This window comes from Microcaecilia unicolor, chromosome 4 (genome assembly GCF_901765095.1).
Source record: "Microcaecilia unicolor chromosome 4, aMicUni1.1, whole genome shotgun sequence".
Classification (NCBI taxonomy): Eukaryota; Metazoa; Chordata; class Amphibia; order Gymnophiona; family Siphonopidae; genus Microcaecilia; species Microcaecilia unicolor.
In genome coordinates this window covers 240,992,537-241,012,987 of record NC_044034.1, presented here as the reverse complement: position 1 = coordinate 241,012,987, position 20,451 = coordinate 240,992,537, and the positions used below count along the sequence as shown (strand labels likewise).

At 47.1% G+C, this 20,451-nt stretch overlaps 1 protein-coding gene across 1 annotated transcript in view; it reads left to right on the top strand.

Annotated features, from left to right (window-relative positions):
• IPO5 (importin 5) overlaps positions 1-20,451 on the top strand; it is a 358,310-nt gene that overhangs the window by 266,932 nt on the left and 70,927 nt on the right.

Below are 20,451 nucleotides of genomic sequence, written 5' to 3'. Positions count from 1 at the left end.
ACAAATTTATTTGTCCAAGGTGCTACAAGGAGCGCCAGCGCAATTTGAACCCTGGCTTCCCTGGTTCTTAGCCCAATGCTCTAACCACTAGGATGCTACTCCTTTCCAGGCATGATAACATTGGTCTGTGAAATGTATTGAAATACATAAGAAAATCTTATTGCATGTCACATGATTGTCCTATTCACCTTACTTTATTTTGAAATTTGCAAATAAAATCATAATCACTGTCAATGACTTGAATATTCAAATGAGCTCCACTTTTGTCATGATACTGAATCAAAGGTTTTTAGGTGTTTATATCACTAATGTTTTGAAAAACCACAGTGATAAAATTTCATAGTTCATAAAGTGGTTGTGTGCATATAGTATTTTGTTTTTGCTAGTGGCCAGGAAGTAAGCTAACAGCTTAAAGTGGGGTTTGACGTGTTTGTAGATGTCTGACAACTGATCATGTAAATTGATATAGTTTCTATATAAAGGTCAATATGAGGAAGTAAGTACATTCAGTGCCTTGTAAAAAAGTTCATATCCTTGCACATTTTTTCCATATTCTGCTTTAAAAAGTACAATTCAAAATGTGTTAAGTAGAAGTTTTTCACCAATCTAGCCAAAAAAGTTTATATTTACAATGTGAAACACAATTATTCAAAAGTTAATAAGAATAGTATCATACATAAAATCTTTGTTGCATAAGTTTTCACACCCCTTGATTCAGTATTTGGAAGTTTTATATAACACTAACAGCCATGAATTAGGATAAAGTGTCTACCAGTTTTTCACAGTGGGCAAAAAATGAACCATCCCATTTTTAACAGAACATCTCTAGTTTTTCAAGTTAGCTGGAGATCATCTGTAGACTGCAGACTTCAAGTCTTGACACGAATTTGCTATTAGATTCAGGATTGGGCTTTCACTGGATCACTTGAATCCTTCTTGGCAAGCCACTTTTTTGTAGCATAATTGTCCTACTGAAACATGAATTTTGTCCCTGTTCCCAGGTGGCAGACTGGACCAAGTTTTCCTCCAGCATCAACCTGTATTTTGTACAGTTCATCTGTGTCCCCACTGCTACAAAGCATGTATGACTTAATGCTGCCACTATGTTGCTCTACCATAAGTGGCAGTATTAGCTGGGTTTATGTGCTTTGTCAAGCACATTGATTAACATTGAAGTAAAAAAGTTCACTTTAGTCTCAGAACACAAAGCCTTGTATGTAGGCAGCGTTTCTTAAGTTTCTTGACAAACACTGTGACACATCATATGAGTTGGCTTCAGTAGTGGTTTCCTTCTTGCCACCCTCATATTATCTTGAAATTGTTGGTGAACGTTGATTGTTCAGTCTCAGCCAGTGATCAGTATAGATTTTTTAAAATTAATCTTAGGCCTTACTGTGACCTTTTTCAACTGTTTTCTTTCCCCCCCCCCCCCCCCCCCAAGGCTATTGACTTGGAAAGGATCTGTTGATCAAAGTAATGTATGTGACAGCCTTCGAGGAATATTCCAAAAAACGGAAGTTTTCTTATAGCTTCCCCTAACTTTTAAATATCTGAATAACTATCCTGAAGTTCTTTTAGTACCTGTACTTTGCATGTTTTAGACATTTTGTTCCAGATTACCTTTAAAGGTAAAAGGTGAGGGATTTTGGTGTACTACCTTCCTGTGGTACAAGTGAAGTGATTTACATTTTTATTATATGTAGGTAATTTCTCTACCCTAGTGGGATCACAATCTATGTTTTTGTACCCAGGGCAATGGAGGGTTAGGTGAATTGCCCAGTCATAAGGAGCTACAGTTGGAATAAAACCCAGTTCCCCAGGTTCACAATCCTCCACTTGGCTACTTCTGTAGAAGTAGCTTGATTCTTCATCAGAAGTATTCAAATTAATTCTACTATTGTGATCTGGACACCAGATATTTAATTTATTACGGTTTTTGCAATTTTTGGAAATAGAGTAAGTTTGAGTTTGCTATAATAGTGTGTAAAGATGTATGTATCAAGCCTTTTTGTGTATGTACTTGTTTTTTTTTTTTTTTTAAGTTTTAATTACCGGTAGCTTTTGACTATTTCTATAATTCTTTTATACTGGAAGTATAGCATGTTGTGCAGATTAGTGGAAACTTTTTAATGCAGTTTGATTTTTTGACGATAGACTAAAAAAAATGTAGACGGGTCTGAAGACTGTTTACTAAGCTGCGCTGTAGGTGCACAAACGTCTTGGTGCACGCTAATGCATAATGGGTATCTCTAACATTAGCGCATGCTGAAAGGTTTGCGCAACTACAGCACGGCTTAGTAAACAGGGCCCAATGTAGCTTAAATTAATGCCCAAGAAGAGAAGGCCAGAGCATAAATCAAGAATACGCTGTTGGCCAAGTCCTCAGACTAAGGACTTGATTCATGAATTGAAATGGGCATTTCCATAACATCCCACAGATCAATCAAGAGGCTTGTGGGTTGTGCCCATCTGTCATCAGGTGGAGATAGAAAGTAGAGTTCTGCCTGTGCAACAGCCTCTTCCTCAGTGTTCTTTCTATCTAGCAGGTGGATGGTTATAACCTGTGCAGCTCAGGATTGATGGTGGCTCCTAGCCTGTCCCTCAGGCCTAGTCAAGCTCCCTGGGTTAAGCTGTCCCTATCTGGGGCTTAAGGGTATACCTGGTGGGGCCAGGTCCCGCCCTTCTCCCCCCTCCAGCTCGCGGTGGTCAGGCCTGCAGGTGTTTGATAATGGGCATCAATTGAATCTGGCATTTGTTCTTCAATCTCCTGCCTCGTTAAAAAAAAAAAGGAAAATGCAAAGAGAGGCTGTTCCAGCTGAGCAGTCAAAGTGCTGAAACCGTCAGCAACCTGGAGGAAGCTGTGAAGAGGAGCTGGTGTGCCTGTTGCAGTGGGACTGTTCTTTGGCGCTCTGCCAGTGCTCCTGTGAGTACTTTGCTTTGGACTATGGCAACAGCCGCAGAGGTCATGAAATGTTGTTCCCATTATGAGAACTGGCAGTCAAGTCAGGGAGATGTGCTGCATGTTACTGAGCTGCGTCAGAGCTCTTCAACACCCAAGTTGGGGAAGACCCTTAGCTTGGGATCTGTTGATCTGTTGAACAGGGTCAATTTTGACAGGCTCCTTGGGGCTAGCCTTGGCCCATGCTACATACGCTTTGGAGGCAAACATGATGCTGGAAACTCTGCAGGGGACTGCCTCGGGAGCAGGGTCCTTTTCCCCGGAATTTGAGACACTTAACATCTCTTCTCTGGACCACTTGCCCAAGGAGGATAGCTTTCCTTGATGTTGGGTACTAGGCAACCCCCTCGGACTTTCTTTATCCATGAAGTTATGAAGGTCCTGATCGTGAACCAATGGGACACTCCAGATATGGGGCTGAGAGTGGTACGGGCCATGGTGAAGTTCTTTTTGCTACCAGTGAAGGAGTTGGAGTCCTTGTGGGTTCTCCAGGTGGACTTTCCCATCACCAAAAAGACTACCTTGCCCGTGAAAGATGGCACAGCCCTTAAGGATTGAAAGTTAGAGTCCTCCTTTAAGATGTCCTACAGTGTTGTGGCGTTGTGCATGCAGGCCTCAGTTTGTGGCTCTTATACTGCCAGAGCTCGCATTTCCTGGATCCAGAAGGCCTCCTTGGCAGAGGAATTAGTTCAGCCTTGGAAGCGGGGTTGGCCTATTTGGCGGACCTGCTTTATGATTTTCTGTGGGCTTCTGCGAAGTAAGTCTCCTTTGCAGTTTTGACATGCCACTTTGGCACTGGACTGTGGATTCAGCCTCTAAGGCTCGCCTGGCGCAGCTGCCCTTTCGGAGGAAAACTTCTGTCTGTCAAAGTCTTGGAAAGATTAAGGATCTCAGAGAGTCTAAAGGGCTATGTTTACCTGAAGACAAGCCTAGGCTGCTTTCTGCTCCTAGGTCTGCTGCAGATATCAGGAGGCTAAGCATTACTTCTTGGGCAGGTTGGGCTCCTTTCATAGGCTGCACTTTCAGCAAAAGCAGCAGCCTTTTTGGGGAGATAGGTGCTCGGGCACCTCCTCCTCCAGGGCTGCCCCAGCTGCTCAGTGATGGGCTGTTGGCCCATTCCTCGGAGGTAGTAGTTGGAGGGCGGCTGTCACTTTTTCTAAGGGAGTGGGCCAGGGCGACATCAGACTAGTGAGTCTTGGAGGTTATTTGGGTTAGTTCATTCTCTGTCCATGTCTTGGAGGTTATTATTGGTGTTGGTGCATCCTCTGTCAGATTATTTTCATGGAGGCCCCCCCCCCCCCCCAACTCTTGGTGCTGATATGCTTGGGAACAGTTCTCGATGTTCCTCGGTTTAGAGTAGGGTCTCAGAACTTTGCTGCTTTCTGGTCCCCTAAAGGGGGGGCCCTTTGCCCCATCCTGACCTCAAGTATGTCAACAGGGCCCTCGGGATCCAGCATTTCAGATATAGACCTTGCATTCTGTTATCGCTGCTGTTCACCCAGGAGAGTTTTCTTACCTCGCTGGATCTCACGGAGGTGTATTTGCATATGCTTATTCAGCCGCAGCCTCAGTGTTAACCTCCATTTTTGTGTGCTGGGGAAACACTGTCAGTTCCGGGCGATGCCATCGACCTTACGACTTCTCCCAGAACTTTTTCCAAGGTGATGGTGATCGTTGCAGCCTTTCTTCATACAGAAGGCATCCGGGTTATCTTTACCTGGATGATTGGCTGGCAGGAGAGCAGACGGACTACTGCTCGTGTGGTCGGTCTTCTGCGGTCACTGGGTTGGGTGGTCAATCTGTCAGGAGTCAGTTATCACCTTCCCAGTCTCTCGAGTACCTCAGGGTGATTATCAACATGCAGGCAGGGTGTTGCCTCTGGCATGGCATCTGAGGCTCAGTGAACAGATTGCCTGTCTGCTTCTCTGTCCCGCCCCACAGGCATGGGATTACATGCATGTTCTGGGCTCCATGGCAGCCACCTTGAAAGTTGTGCCACATGTGGCCCTTCAGTTAGCCCTCCTCCATCGGTGTCCCTTCTCGGCCAGTTATTAGGTCCGAGTTCCTTTGTCGGCTCAGGCCAAATTTGCAATGCACTGGTTGACTGTATTTGGACACACTTGGGAAGGTGGTCTCCCTTGCTGTCCCAAAGTGACTGGTGGTAGAGGAGCCCACTACCTGGGCCGTACGGCTCATGGCATGTGGTCATCAATGGAGGTGTCCTGGCCAATCATCCTTTTGGAGCTGCAAGCACTCCGTGTGGCTATATGGGTGTTTGTCTCTGTTTAGGGTAGCACAGTCCAGGTATTCTGCGGCAATGTCACAGCGGTGGCTTATGTCAACAAACGGGGGCACAAAGGGCGACGAACAACTTGATGGTGCTGTCTGCAGCACACATAGTGGTCTCGCTCAGTGTGCAGGTGGATTTCCTCAGCAGGAACCTCCTGGATCCGGAGGAGTGGGAATTCTGTGGACTAGCTTTTCGTCAGATTACCTCACATTGGGGGGGGGGGGGGGGGGTCCTGGGGTTGGATCTCATGGCTCTGAGAGCCAATGTGAAGGTACTTGGATTTTTAGCAGAGGCAAGGAGCTTGGGTCAAAGTTGGCTGCAGCATCAGTTGCTGTATGTCTTCCCACCATGGCCAATGATAGGTCGCGTCATAGGCTTCATTGCGAAACATCGAGGTCCGGTAACTGGTGACCCAGACTGGCCCAGACACCCTTGGTATGCAGACGTTGTCAGGTTGCAAATCAACAGCCCCCTCTGGTTATCCTCCCAGAGAGGCCTTCTTGCAGAGGGACCCGTTCTCATAAAGGATCCCTCCCCCTTTGGTCTTACGGCATGGCTCTTAAAAGGGCACATGTGAGGAAGAAGGGCTCTCTGGACACTGTCATTGCTACAGTGTTTCAAGCAAGGAAGTGATCCAGCTCGATTGGGCTGCAAGCATCTTCAGCATCAGTGGCGCACACCCTTGCTTTCTTGCAGGCTGGGCTGGAGAAGCGCCTCTCTTCTTTGAAGGTACATGTGATGGCTCTGGCCTGTTTTAGGGAGCAGGTGCAGAACATATCCCTTGTGGTACACCCAGATATAGTCTGATTTCTCAAGGGAGTGAACCATTTGTGGCCCTCCCGGCGCCCCATCTTGCCCACTTGGAGCCTTAGCTTGGTCCTTCAGGCTGCCATCTGAGCCGTTGGACAGTTTCTCATCGAATGATTTGACCTTAAAGATGGTTTTCTGGTGGCTATGGCTTCGGCTAGGAGGGTTTTGGAACTGCAGGTGTTGTCGTGCAGAGATTTGTTCCTCAGCTTTACGGAAGCAGGCAGTTTCCATTTAGACAGTTCTGTCCTTCCTCCCAAAGGTTGTCTCAGTGTTTCATTTAAACTAGCCAATTGACCTACCAACATTTCACAGGGAGGATTATCTGAACAAATTTCGGTCACTACGCTTTTCAGACATGTGGAGGATTCTGGTCAAGTACTTTAGAGGTCACTGACATTTGAAGCTCGGATCACCTTTTTCGTACGGGACGTAGGAAAGGGGATCAGGCCTCTAAGGTGACAGCGCATTGGCTGATGGAGACCCTAGCATCCAGGGAGGAATATCCGAATGAATTTCGGTCACTACGCTGTTCAGACATGCGGGGGATTCTGGTCAAGTACTTTAGAGGTCACTGACTTTTGACACTCTGATCACCTTTTCGTACTGCGATGGCTCGTTGGCTGAAGGAGACCCTAGCATCCACGTACTTGCTAGCAGGAAAGGTCCCCCCCCCCCCCCCCCCCCCCCCCCCCCGCTTTTGGAAGCGCACTCCACTAGGGCACAAGCAGCATCTCTTGCAGAGTCACAGGCTGGCTGGCTGAGATTTGTTTGTCAGCCCACATGGTCCTTGGTCCACACATTCTCAAAGCATTACAGACTGGACTTGCTGGCAAATGGCGATGCGGCCTTTAGGGCCTTGGTGTTGATTACACTCTGAAGTGATTATGCCTGGAAGACTGACCTGTCTCCTTGCACTGAACCCACAGTGTTAACTTCTCAAGAACTACCCACCATGCTTTGAGCAGTACCTGTGTTAAGCTGTGTAGATGTTCTGCAGCTACTCAAGGAGCTAAAATGCCTGCAACTGGCAGCTTGATGCCTGTGGATGTATCAAGCAATTCTCTACTAATATCACAATAGCTGTCGTGCATATCAGTGCCCATTAATGTTTCCATGCTTGCGCCAAGGAAAGATGAGAAAGCATCTTGATGCATAAAGTGCTGATGACCAATTCTACTATGTCCAGGCAAGTTCCTGTGAAATCTCTGCCATCTGGTACGTGGGCCAGTTAACACATAACCCTATAGAGCTTCTGCACTCTTAATTATTGCTTTGTGATTAAGAATGGATTTAAAGGAGATTCCTGACCAGATCTTTTTAGAACCATTTTCAGTACTGGAAGGACATTCCCTACTGATGACATCCACTAGAGCTTAGGCTAGAGAAAAATGTAGTAACAGAAGGTAAAGTGCTCCACCGAAGGGAAGGCACCAAGCAATAAACAGTAGAGCAAAGGCATCTCTCACAGATGGTGTTCAGAGATATCTTTATTGAAAAGTTCTTCTAAAACACTGATGGAGACCCGACATGGCGAGTTTCGGCCTACCTGGCCTGCATCAGGGGTTTAGGAATTTTGTTATTCAATATGTGTTCCTAGATTAGTCGTCAACACACAAAATCTCCTTAGGAGATTGAATATTTCAGCAAGGCAATCATTTGAAACATACCTTTCATTGTAACTTGGCTGGTGATGTGTATCTTCTTGTTTTCACCCTTCCAGCCCCTCTCGTGAGCAGCTCCTTTCCTACCTTCCCTGTTCCAGCTCCTCACATGTTTCACACAATGACTTGCTATAAAACACACTGCAGTAGCTCCCCACATGTTTCACACAAGTGTGTTCTGTTTTATAGCAAGTCATTGTGTGAAACACGCAGGGAGCTGGAACAGGGAAGGTAGGAAAAGAGCTGTTCACGAAAAGGGCTGGAAGGGTGAAAACGAGAACAAGATACACATCACCAGTCAAGTTACAGTGAAAGTATGTTTCAAATGATTGCTTGCTGAAATATTCAACCTGCTAAGGAGATTTTGTGTGTTGACGACTAATCTAGGAACACATATTGAATAACAAATTCCTAGACCTCTGATGCAGGCCGGGTTGGCCAAAACACGAGTCGTGTCTGGTCTATCTCAGTTTTTTAGAAGAATTTTTCAATAAACAATCTTTGAACACCATCTGCGAGAGGTTCCTTTGCTCTACTGTTTCTTTCTTGGAGAAAAATGTAAACATAGCTCTAAACTTTCTACAGTAGTGCACCATGCATCTGTGGGACTTTCAGTTCTGTTTTTTTCCACAGAGCCCAGTAGTTCCTGTTTTTCCATAGGTTAGTAAGTATTCACATTTTTAATCTAAATGGCGTTTTTGTTGCATTGTTGCATCATGGTTTACCACCCCCTTTTTTTTCTTCTTTTAAAAAACCTAATCGGGTTTTTTCTCTTTTCCTGATTGTGTGTGTTGACAACCTCCATCAAACAGCATCAGAAATAATTAACGCAGCTTATTTAAAGTCGAGTCAAAAGCTTTCTCATGTCCCAAATGCAGAAGACTCCCAGACTAAGAAACATGAGCAATGCAATAATATCAGAAAGACACTCGTCTTTCATACCTGTGCCTCACACTCAGACAATAATGTACATAGTTGTGCCACATTACAAAAGATCCCACATGCTGTTTTGGGATTTGTACACTGTACATACATATAATGCACCTTGTATTTATGCCCTCAGTGGTGACATTTGTGCACGAGAATACTCTCAATAGCTCATGATGCACCTCACTCTTCATCTGGCTACTGTGCTTTTATTATTCATAACTTTATCAAATAAAATTTATTTTTTACTTGTAATTTTTTACAAAATATATAGTAAATACAACTTATCTTTTGTTCTTATCAACTATCAGTTGTCAAGGGACTGGCAACCGTCATGGACCATGTTTTGTAGTCACTGCCTCAGGGGTTTGGTTCCCGTTTACTTGCTGAATTGAACCAAGGATGGCAGCAGTAAGTAAAAGGGGATCAACCCCCTGAGGTAGTGACCATGAAACGTGGACCATGTCGGTTGCTAGTCAGTTGATAAGAAGAAAAAAAACAAAATATATAGAAAATATAAGTAAATGTAAGCAAAAAAAAAAAAATGAAATTTTTTGTTTGATTAAAATTATGAATAATGGGAAATGGGACTTGATGTACTGCCTTTCTGAGGTTTTTTGCAACTACATTCAAAGCGGTTTACATATATTCAGGTACTTATTTTGTACCAGCGGCAATGGAGAGTTAAGTGACTTGCCCAGAGTCACAAGGAGCTGCAGTGGGAATCAAACTCAGTTCCCCAGGACCAAAGTCCACTGCACTAACCACTAAGCTACTCCTCCACTGCACAATAGCCCAATAAAGAGTGAGCTGAGTCATGAGCTATTGAGAGTATGCTCATGAGTCACCACCGAGGGCATAACTACAAGATGGGAAAGAGGAACCCAAACTACAGCTACGTAGTGCAAGGTTCCACATCACTGCCCAGGAAAGGGATCTAGGCATCATTGTTGAAACCCTCTGCGCAGTGTGCGGCAGCTAAGAAAGCAAATAGAATGTTAGGTATAATTAGGAAAGGAGTGGAAAACAAAAATGACATTATAATGCCTTTGTATCGCTCCATGGTGAGACCACATCTCAAATATGTGCAATTCTGGTCACTGCATCTCAAAAAAGATATATTGGAATTAAAAAAGGTAGATAGAAGGGCGATAAAGAGGATTGGACGACTTCCCTATGAGGAAAGACTAAAGCGGCTAGGACTCTTCAACTTAGAGAAAAGACAGCTGAGGGGAAATGTGATAGAGGTCTATAAAATAATGAGTGAAATGGAACAGGTAGACGTGAATGGCTTGTTTACTGTTTCCAAAAATTCCAAGGACTAGGGGCATGCAATGAATCTACATAGTAAATTTAAAACAAATAGGAGAAAATATTTCTTCACTCAACGTGTAATTAAATTTTCGAATTTGGTGTCAGAGAATGTAGTAAAAGCAGTTAGCTTAGCGGGGTTTTAAAAAGGTTCCTAAAAGGAAAGCCCATAAGCAATTATTAAAATGGACTTGGGAAAATCCACTACTCATTTCTAGGATAAGCTATATAAAATGTACTGTACTGTCTTGAGATCTTGCCAGGTACTTGTAACCTGGATTGGCCACTGTTGGAAACAGGATGCTGGGCTTGATGGACCTTCGGTCTGTACCAGTATGGCAATATATATGTACTTATGCTTCTCCGAGGACAAGCAGGCTGCTTGTTCTCACTGATGGGTGACGTCCACGGCAGCCCCTCCAATCGGAATCTTCACTAGCAAAAGCCTTTGCTAGCCCTCGCGCGCCGATGCGCACCGCGCATGCGCGGCCGTCTTCCCACTCGAAACCGGCTTGTGCCGGCCAGTCTTCTTTTCTCCGCGCTCGGTACGGTTGTATTTTGCCGTTCGTGCCCCGAAAAGTCGACCTCGCGCGTCGTTTTCGACTCGTTTTCTGTGAGAAACTGTTCAAATTGTTTCGGAAAGACCTCTTTTGGTTTTTCCCTTCCTGTACTTCGAGTTTTTTCTGCCCCGGTAAGTTTTCTTTCGTCGTCGGGGTAGGCCTCATTTAGGCCCCGGTCGAAATTTCCTTCTCGCTTTTTTTCTGGTGCCAACTTTCGCCATTTCGACTTCTGATCTCGCCGGCGTGATTTTTCCGCCCATGACATCGAAGCCTTCCAGCGGCTTCAAGAAGTGCACCCAGTGCGCCCGGGTAATCTCGCTCACTGACAGGCACGCGTCGTGTCTTCAGTGTCTGGGGGCTGGGCACCGCCCTCAGGCCTGTAGTCTGTGTTCCCTTTTACAAAAGCGGACTCAGGTAGCGAGGTTAGCCCAGTGGAACATTTTGTTCTCGGGCTCTTCGTCGGCATCGGCACCGGGGGGTATCGAGTGCATCGACGTCTTCAGCGTCCAGACCTTCATCCTCGGCTGCCAGTGCATCAAGTGCATCGAGGCGTCGGACCTCTGCATCGGCGCTGAGACATCGGACGACTGTATCGACGTCGGTGGTACCGGGACCTCGTCTGCTGATGTCGTCGGACGGTGGTGCTTCGTCTGGAGTGCAGGTGAGGGCTGTCCATTCCCCTGCTGGTGGCGGTGAGCCTTCGGGTGGGTCTCCCCCTACCCTGAGGGCTCCTGCGGTACAGCCCCCCCGAGACCGACCTCCCTCGGTCTCTGCCCCGAGGAAGCGACGGCTGGATTCTACGTCCTCCTCGTCGGTGCCGGGAAGCTCCGGTGACATGCTTCGTTCCAAGAAGTCGAAGAAGCATCGTCATCGGTCGGCACCGAGAGCTCTGGGTCGCCGAGGGAGTCGGCACCCAGCAGGCATCGGCACCGAGAGGACCGCTCACCCTCTGTTCAGGAGGTGTCGATGCGCTCCACTCTGGACAGCCCGGAACAGCCTCCACGCCCGGAACAGGTTCTGACGTCGACGCCTGCATCGACCTCCATGCCTTTCTCTGCAGCCGCTCTAAACGAGAGCCTCCGGGCCGTTCTCCCAGAGATTCTGGGAGAGCTGTTGCGCCCTACCCCTCCGGTACCGGCGGTGCTTGCGCCACCGGTACCGTCGAGCGTGGCGCCGGCTGGCCCATCGCCCGAGGTGAGGTCCCCGGCGTCGGTGCCGCGTGCGGTACCGGCTGCCGCCGCCTCCGAGGAAGGCTCCCCGACTACGTCGGCGGAGGGAGCTTCGCCGATGCGAGCGAGGGAGTCTACCTCTCGACGTCCCCATTGTGGACGTGGCTCCACAGAGTCGAGTCGGGCGAGGTTGCAGACACAGGTTCGTGAACTTGTGTCTGACACCGAGGGTGAGGCCTCGTGGGAAGACGAAGGAGACATCAGATATTTCTCTGACGAGGAGTCTGAGGGTCTTCCTTCTGATCCCACTCCCTCTCCTGAAAGACAGCTTTCTCCTCCCGAGAGTCTGTCTTTCGCTTCCTTTGTCCTGGAGATGTCTACGGCCATCCCCTTCCCGGTGGTTGTGGAGGACGAGCCCAGGGCTGAAATGTTTGAGCTCCTGGACTATCCTTCTCCACCTAAGGAAGCGTCCACTGTACCCATGCACCATGTCCTAAAAAAGACATTGCTGGCGAACTGGACCAAGCCTTTAACTAACCCCCACATTCCCAAGAAGATCGAGTCCCAGTACCGGATCCATGGGGACCCAGAGCTGATGCGCACTCAGTTGCCTCACGACTCTGGAGTTGTGGATTTGGCCCTAAAGAAGGCCAAGAGTTCTAGGGAGCATGCTTCGGCGCCCCCGGGCAAGGACTCTAGAACCTTGGACTCCTTTGGGAGGAAGGCCTACCATTCTTCTATGCTCGTGGCCAAAATTCAGTCTTACCAGCTCTACACGAGCATACACATGCGGAACAATGTGCGGCAGTTTGCGGGCTTGGTTGATGCGCTCCCCCCTGAGCAAGCCAAGCCTTTTCAGGAGGTGGTCAGGCAGCTGAAGGCGTGCAGAAAATTCCTGGCCAGAGGGGTGTATGACACCTTTGATGTTGCGTCCAGGGCCGCTGCTCAAGGTGTGGTGATGCGCAGGCTCTCATGGCTGCGTGCCTCCGACCTGGAGAATAGAATCCAGCAGCGGATTGCGGACTCGCCTTGCCGTGCGGATAACATTTTTGGAGAGAAGGTCGAACAGGTGGTAGAGCAGCTCCACCAGCGGGACACCACATTCGACAAGTTCTCCCGCCGGCAGCCTTCAGCCTCTACCTCTACAGGTAGAAGATTTTTTGGGGGAAGGAAGACTGTTCCCTACTCTTCTGGCAAGCGTAGGTACAATCCTCCTTCTCGACAGCCTGCGGCCCAGGCTAAGCCCCAGCGCGCGCGCTCTCGTCAGCAGCGTGCGCCTCAGCAAGGCCCCTCGGCTCCCCAGCAAAAGCAAGGGACGAGCTTTTGACTGGCTCCAGCAGAGCATAGCCGACATCCAAGTGTCAGTGCCGGGCGACCTGCCAGTCGGAGGGAGGTTGAAAGCTTTTCACCAAAGGTGGCCTCTCATAACCTCCGATCAGTGGGCTCTCCAAATAGTCCGGCAAGGATACACCCTCAATTTGGCCTCAAAACCTCCAAATTGTCCACCGGGAGCTCAGTCTTACAGCTTCCAGCACAAGCAGGTACTTGCAGAGGAACTCTCCGCCCTTCTCAGTGCCAATGCGGTCGAGCCCGTGCCATCCGGGCAGGAAGGGCTGGGATTCTATTCCAGGTACTTCCTTGTGGAAAAGAAAACAGGGGGGATGCGTCCCATCCTAGACCTAAGGGCCCTGAACAAATATCTGATCAAAGAAAAGTTCAGGATGCTTTCCCTGGGCACCCTCCTTCCCATGATTCAGGAAAACGATTGGCTATGCTCTCTGGACTTGAAGGATGCCTACACACACATCCCGATACTGCCAGCTCACAGACAGTATCTGCGATTTCAGCTGGGCACACGTCACTTCCAGTACTGTGTGCTACCCTTTGGGCTCGCCTCTGCGCCCAGGGTGTTCACAAAGTGCTTGGCTGTAGTAGCAGCAGCACTTCGCAGGCTGGGGGTGCACGTGTTCCCATATCTCGACGATTGGCTTGTGAAGAACACATCCGAGGCAGGAGCCCTGCAGTCCATGCAGATGACTATTCGCCTCCTGGAGCTACTGGGGTTTGTGATAAATTATCCAAAGTCCCATCTTCTCCCAGTGCAGAGACTCGAATTCATAGGAGCTCTGCTGGATTCTCGGACGGCTCGCGCCTATCTCCCAGAGACGAGAGCCAACAACTTGTTGTCCCTCGTCTCGCGGGTGCGAGCGTCCCAGCAGATCACAGCTCGGCAGATGTTGAGATTGCTAGGCCACATGGCCTCCACAGTTCATGTGACTCCCATGGCCCGCCTTCACATGAGATCTGCTCAATGGACCCTAGCTTCCCAGTGGTTTCAGGCTGCTGGGGATCTAGAAGACGTAATCCACCTGTCCACGAGTTTTCTCGAATCCCTGTATTGGTGGACGATTTGGTCCAATCTGACTCTGGGACGTCCCTTCCAAATTCCTCAGCCATAAAAAGTGCTGACCACGGATGCGTCTCTCCTGGGGTGGGGAGCTCATGTCGAGGGGCTTCATACCCAGGGAAGCTGGTCCCTCCAGGAACGCGATCTGCAGATCAATCTTCTGGAGTTACGAGCGATCTGGAACGCTCTGAAGGCTTTCAGAGATCGGCTGTCCCACCAAATTATCCAAATTCAGACAGACAACCAGGTTGCCATGTACTACGTCAACAAGCAGGGGGGCACCGGATCTCGCCCCCTGTGTCAGGAAGCCGTCAGCATGTGGCTCTGGGCTCGCCGTCACGGCATGGTGCTCCAAGCCACATATCTGGCAGGCGTAAACAACAGTCTGGCCGACAGGTTGAGCAGGATTATGCAACCTCACGAGTGGTCGCTCAATTCCCGTGTAGTGCGACAGATCTTCCAGGTGTGGGGCACCCCCTTGGTAGATCTCTTCGCATCTCGAGCCACCACAAAGTCCCTCAGTTCTGTTCCAGGCTTCAGGCCCACGGCAGACTGGCATCGGATGCCTTCCTCCTGGACTGGGGGGAGGGTCTGCTATATGCTTATCCTCCCATTCCTCTGGTGGGGAAGACTTTGTTGAAACTCAAGCAAGACCGAGGCACCATGATTCTGATTGCTCCTTTTTGGCCGCGTCAGATCTGGTTCCCTCTTCTTCTGGAATTGTCCTCCGAAGAACCGTGGAGATTGGAGTGTTTTCCGACCCTCATCACGCAGGACGAAGGGGCGCTTCTGCATCCCAACCTCCGGTCCCTGGCTCTCACAGCCTGGCTGTTGAGAGCGTAGACTTTGCCTCTTTGGGTCTGTCAGAGGGTGTCTCCCGCATCTTGCTTGCTTCCAGGAAAGATTCCACTAAGAGGAGTTACTTCTTTCTGTGGAGGAGGTTTGCCGTCTGGTGTGACAGCAAGGCCCTAGATCCTCGCTCTTGTCCTACACAGACCCTGCTTGAATACCTTCTGCACTTGTCTGAGTCTGGTCTCAAGACTAACTCTGTAAGGGTTCACCTTAGTGCAATCAGTGCATACCATTACCGTGTGGAAGGTAAGCCGATCTCAGGACAGCCTTTAGTTGTTCGCTTCATGAGAGGTTTGCTTTTGTCAAAGCCCCCTGTCAAGCCTCCTACAGTGTCATGGGATCTCAATGTCGTTCTCACCCAGCTGATGAAACCTCCTTTTGAGCCACTGAATTCCTGCCATCTGAAGTACTTGACCTGGAAGGTCATTTTCTTGGTGGCAGTTACTTCAGCTCGTAGAGTCAGTGAGCTTCAGGCCCTGGTAGCCCAGGCCCCTTACACCAAATTTCATCATAACAGAGTAGTCCTCCGCACTCACCCTAAGTTCTTGCCAAAGGTTGTGTCGGAGTTCCATCTGAACCAGTCAATTGTCTTGCCAACATTCTTTCCCCGTCCTCATTCCTGCCCTGCTGAACGTCAGCTGCACACATTGGACTGCAAGAGAGCATTGGCCTTCTACCTGGAGCGGACACAGCCCAACAGACAGTCCGCCCAATTGTTTGTTTCTTTTGATCCCAATAGGAGGGGAGTGGCTGTGGGGAAACGCACCATATCCAATTGGCTAGCAGATTGCATTTCCTTCACTTACGCCCAGGCGGGGCTGGCTCTTGAGGGTCATGTCACGGCTCATAATGTTAGAGCCATGGCAGCGTCGGTAGCCCACTTGAAGTCAGCCTCTATTGAAGAAATTTGCAAAGCTGCGACGTGGTCATCTGTCCACACATTCACATCCCATTACTGCCTGCAGCAGGATACCCGACGCGACAGTCGGTTCGGGCAGTCAGTTCTTCAGAACCTGTTTGGGCTTTAGGATCCAACTCCACCCCCCGAGGGCCCTGTTTGTTCTGTTCCAGGCTGCACTCTCAGTTAGTTGGTAAATTTTTTAGGTCAATCTCAGTTATGTCCTCGCCGTTGCGAGGCCCAATTGACCATGGTTGTTGTTTTGAGTGAGCCTGGGGGCTAGGGATACCCCATCAGTGAGAACAAGCAGCCTGCTTGTCCTCGGAGAAAGCGAATGCTACATACCTGTAGAAGGTATTCTCCGAGGACAGCAGGCTGATTGTTCTCACAAACCCGCCCGCCTCCCCTTTGGAGTTGTGTCTTCCCTTCTCTTTGTCTTGCTACATATGAGACTGGCCGGCACAAGCTGGTTTCGGGCGGGAAGACAGCAGCGCATGCGCATCGGCGCGCGAGGGCTAGCAAAGGCTTTTACTAGTGAAGATTCCGATTGGAGGGGCTGCCGTGGACGTCACCCATCAGTGAGAACAATCAGCCTGCTGTCCTCGGAGAATACCTTCTACAGGTATATAGCATTCGCTATGTACAGTTCACAAATCCCATAAGCAGCATTTGAGGTTTTTTTGTTGTTGTTGTTTTTTAGCTCTGGGACATTGACGTAGTGACTTCCCCTGCTATTTAAATTTTTGGACTATCATAAGTGACACATTACAAGAGATGACACCTGAGGTGGTCTTTGTGGTGGCTGAGCACTTTGAAAGGTTATTTGGTGCATCAATCTCTGAGGACCAAGGAACTGCATAGAATGCTGTGGATACATGGCCATTGAGGAAGTATTAGTTCCTTTGAAGCTGTATCAGAGGCCAGAGATAAACCATAGTCAAAAGTATTTCCTGGATTCGGCTTCTTCAGTACTGGCACTGAAATAGTACTGTATGGAAATGGGGTTAACTGGAATCCCATTGGGGACCCCTTCTAGGTCCACGGGAGTGGACATAGCTCCTGTGGAGTTCCTGCAGAAGTGTAGTGCCAGACCAACCTATTTCCTTTCCTTGTGTTTCTAAGCTAGCTTAGCAATAATAATAGCACTAAAAAAAATTAATTGATATGGTTGCTAACATTGAAATCCCCATAAGTCTTGAAGAGGAAGTTATCAACATGGGCTACTGTTAAGTTGGGTTATTTTAGTACAGGGAACGGGTGGGGATAGAGGAGATTACTTGCATAGCATAAGAGTAGCCATACTGGGTCCATCTAGCCCAGTATCCTGTTTCCAAACAGTAGCCAAGCCTGGTCACAAGTACCTGGCAGAAACCCAAACTGTGGCAGCATTTCATGCTACAAATCATAGGGCAAGCAGTTGCTGCCCCATGTCTGTCTCAGTAGCAGACTATGGACTTTTCATCCATCAGCTTGTCCAAACCTTTTTTAAAACTAGATGCGCTAACCGCTGTTACCACATCCTCCGGCAAAGAGTTACAGAGCTTAACTATTCGTTGAATGAAAAAATATTTCCTCCTATTTGTTTTAAAAGTATATCCATGTAACTAGAGTGTCTCCTAGTCTTTGTACTTTTGGAGTGAGTAAAATATCAATTTACTTCCACTCATTCTACATCACTCAGGATTTTGTAGACCTCAATCATATCTCTCCTCATCCATCTCTTTTCCATGCTGAAGAGCCCTAACCTCTTTAGATTTTCCCTCATACGAGAGGAGTTCCATCTCCTTTTTCATTCTGGCCAATTTTCTTTGAACCTTTTCTAATTCCGCTATATCTTTTTTTTTGAGATACGGCAACCAAACCTGAACGCAATATCAAGGTCTGGTTGCATCATGGAGTGATACAGACGCATTATAGTATTTTTGATTTATTTATCATCCCTTTCCTAATAATTCCTAACATCCTTTTTGCATTTTTGCCACTGCCGCTCACTGAGTAGAAGATTTCAGCGTATTATCTACCACGATACCTAGATCAATTTCTTGAATGCTGACCCCCAAGGTGGACCTTAGCATCAGGTAACTGTTTTTGGGATTATTCTTTCCAATGTGCATCACCTTGCTTTTCCTTTCATTTGTCCACATTACATTTTTTCTGCCATTTGGATGCCTAGTTTTCCAATTTCCTAAGGATTTCCTGCAATATTTTACAGTCCACATGTGTTTTAACAACTTGAATAGTTTTGTGTCATCTGCAAATTTAATCACCTCACTTGTTGTTCCGATTTCCATATCATTTGTAAATATGTTAAATAGCACCAGTTCCAGTAGTGATCTCTGTGGCACTCCACTGTTCACCCTCCTCCATTGAGAGAAATGACCATTTAACCCTAGCCTCTGTTTTCTGTCCAATAACCAATTCCTAATCCACACCAGAACCTTGCCTCCTATCCCATGACTCTTTAATTTTCTCAGGAGGAACTTTATCAAAAGCTTTCTGAAAATCTAGGTACACTACATCAACTGGCTCACCTTTATTCACATGTTTATTCAGGCCTTCAAAGAAATGAAGCAAATTGGTGAGGCAAGACTTCCCTCATCTGAACCCATGCTGACTCTGTCCCATTAAGCCATGTTTGTCTATGTGTTCTGTAATTGTATTCTTTATAATAGTTTGCACTAATTTGCCCAGCACTGTCGTCATGCTTTACTGGTCTGTAATTTCCCGGATCACCCCTGGAACTGTTTTTAAAAATTGACGTCACATTGACCAAACTCCAATTTTCAGGTACTAAGGATGTTTTTAATGACAGGTTACACACATTACTAACAGCAGATCAGCAATTTCATGCTTGAATTCTAGTACACTTGGATGTATGACATCTGGTCCAGGTGATTTACTACTCTTTAATTTGTTAGTTTGGCTCAGTACATCTTCCAGGTTCACCAAGCTTTGTTTCAGTTCCTCTGCATCATCACCCTTGAAAACCATTTCCGGTACAGGCAGATCTCTTACATACTCAGTAAAGACAGAAGCAAAGAATTCATTCAGTTTCTCCACTATGGCCTTGTCCTCCCTGAGCACCCCTTTTGCTTGTTCGTGATCTAACAGTCCCATGGATTTCCTTGCAGTCTTTTTACTTGTGATGTACCTTAAAAAGTTGTTACTGTGAGTTTTAGCCTCTGTGGCAAGTTTCTCTTCATATTCTCTTTTAGCCTTCTTTATTAATGTTTTGCATCTGACTTGCCAGTGCTTATGTTGCTTCTTATTTTCTTCATTTAGGTCCTTTTTCCATTCTTTGAAGGACAGACTTTTGGCTGTAATAGCCTCTTTTTAACCATGCTGGCTGTCGCTTTTTCTTCTTTTCACCTTTGCAAATATGTGGAATGCATCTGGTCTGGTTTTTCAAGATGGTATTTTTGAATAATTTCCACACCAGATTTAGTGTCCTACCTTAGCAGCCGATCCTTTTAGCTTCTTTGAAACCGTTTTCCTCATATTATTAATCATCCTTTTGAAAATTAAATGCAGCTACAGTAGATTTCCTTTGCGGGTTCACCCCAGATAGTAGCTGAAACTTGATCTTGTTATGACCACGGTTTCTTAGAGGACCCAATACCACCACCTCTCGCACTATGCCCTGCTCACCACCAAGGACCAGATCCAAATTGGCTCCCCCTTTTGTCAGTTTCTGGACCAGCTGCGCCAAGAAGCAGTTGTTTATTATATCTAGAAATTTTATCTCCCTGGCACTCCGTTATATAACATTTATCCAGTTAATATTGGGATCATTTAAATCGCTCATTATTATACTGTTGCCCAATTTGCCAGCTTTCTTAATTTCTGTAAACAGTTCTTCATCTATCCGTTCTGTCCCGGTGGACGGTAGTAGAGCCCTACAAGAATACTCCTTCCCTGCACACATGGAATCCATAATGATTCCACGCTGCTATCTGTTTCATTTTATTTTGACTTTTATTTTGACTCAATTCCCGCTTTAACATATAGCGCAACCCCCTCCAATTTGATCCTCTCTAAAATTGCGATATAATTTGTACCCTGTTAACACAGTGTCCCATTGATTGTCCTCTTTCCACCAGGTCTCTGAGATGCTTATTATATCTATCTCATCATTTAATGCTATATACTCTAACTCTCCCATCTTATTTTTTAGGCTTCTAGCTTTTGTATAAAGACACTTCAAATTGTGTTTTTTCCTTGGATCTACAAGCTGCTTAGAAGTTGATGGTGATAATGTGCATCCTTTATCCTGCTCTCTCATTAAGCAGAACTGGCTTACTTTCAGCACAGTTGAAACCTCTACGGGATTCCCTAAAAGTCCTGTTTTCAGTAGTATCTTTCAAGGATACTCCACAATGAACCATGTGCTCCTGGGCGACTGTCAGGAATAGGCGGGGATGAAGGAGACTATTTGTGGGGATAGAGGAGATTCCAGTGAGGACTGGTGGGGGACAGGTAAAATTTCTGTCCCCATGCAAAACTCTGTACTGAAAGACAAAGATGTCAAGGGAAGATGAGAAAGCATCTGTAGTAGTTCTCATTGATGCATGATGCTAGGAGATCGGGGCAGTTATCGTACCACCTAA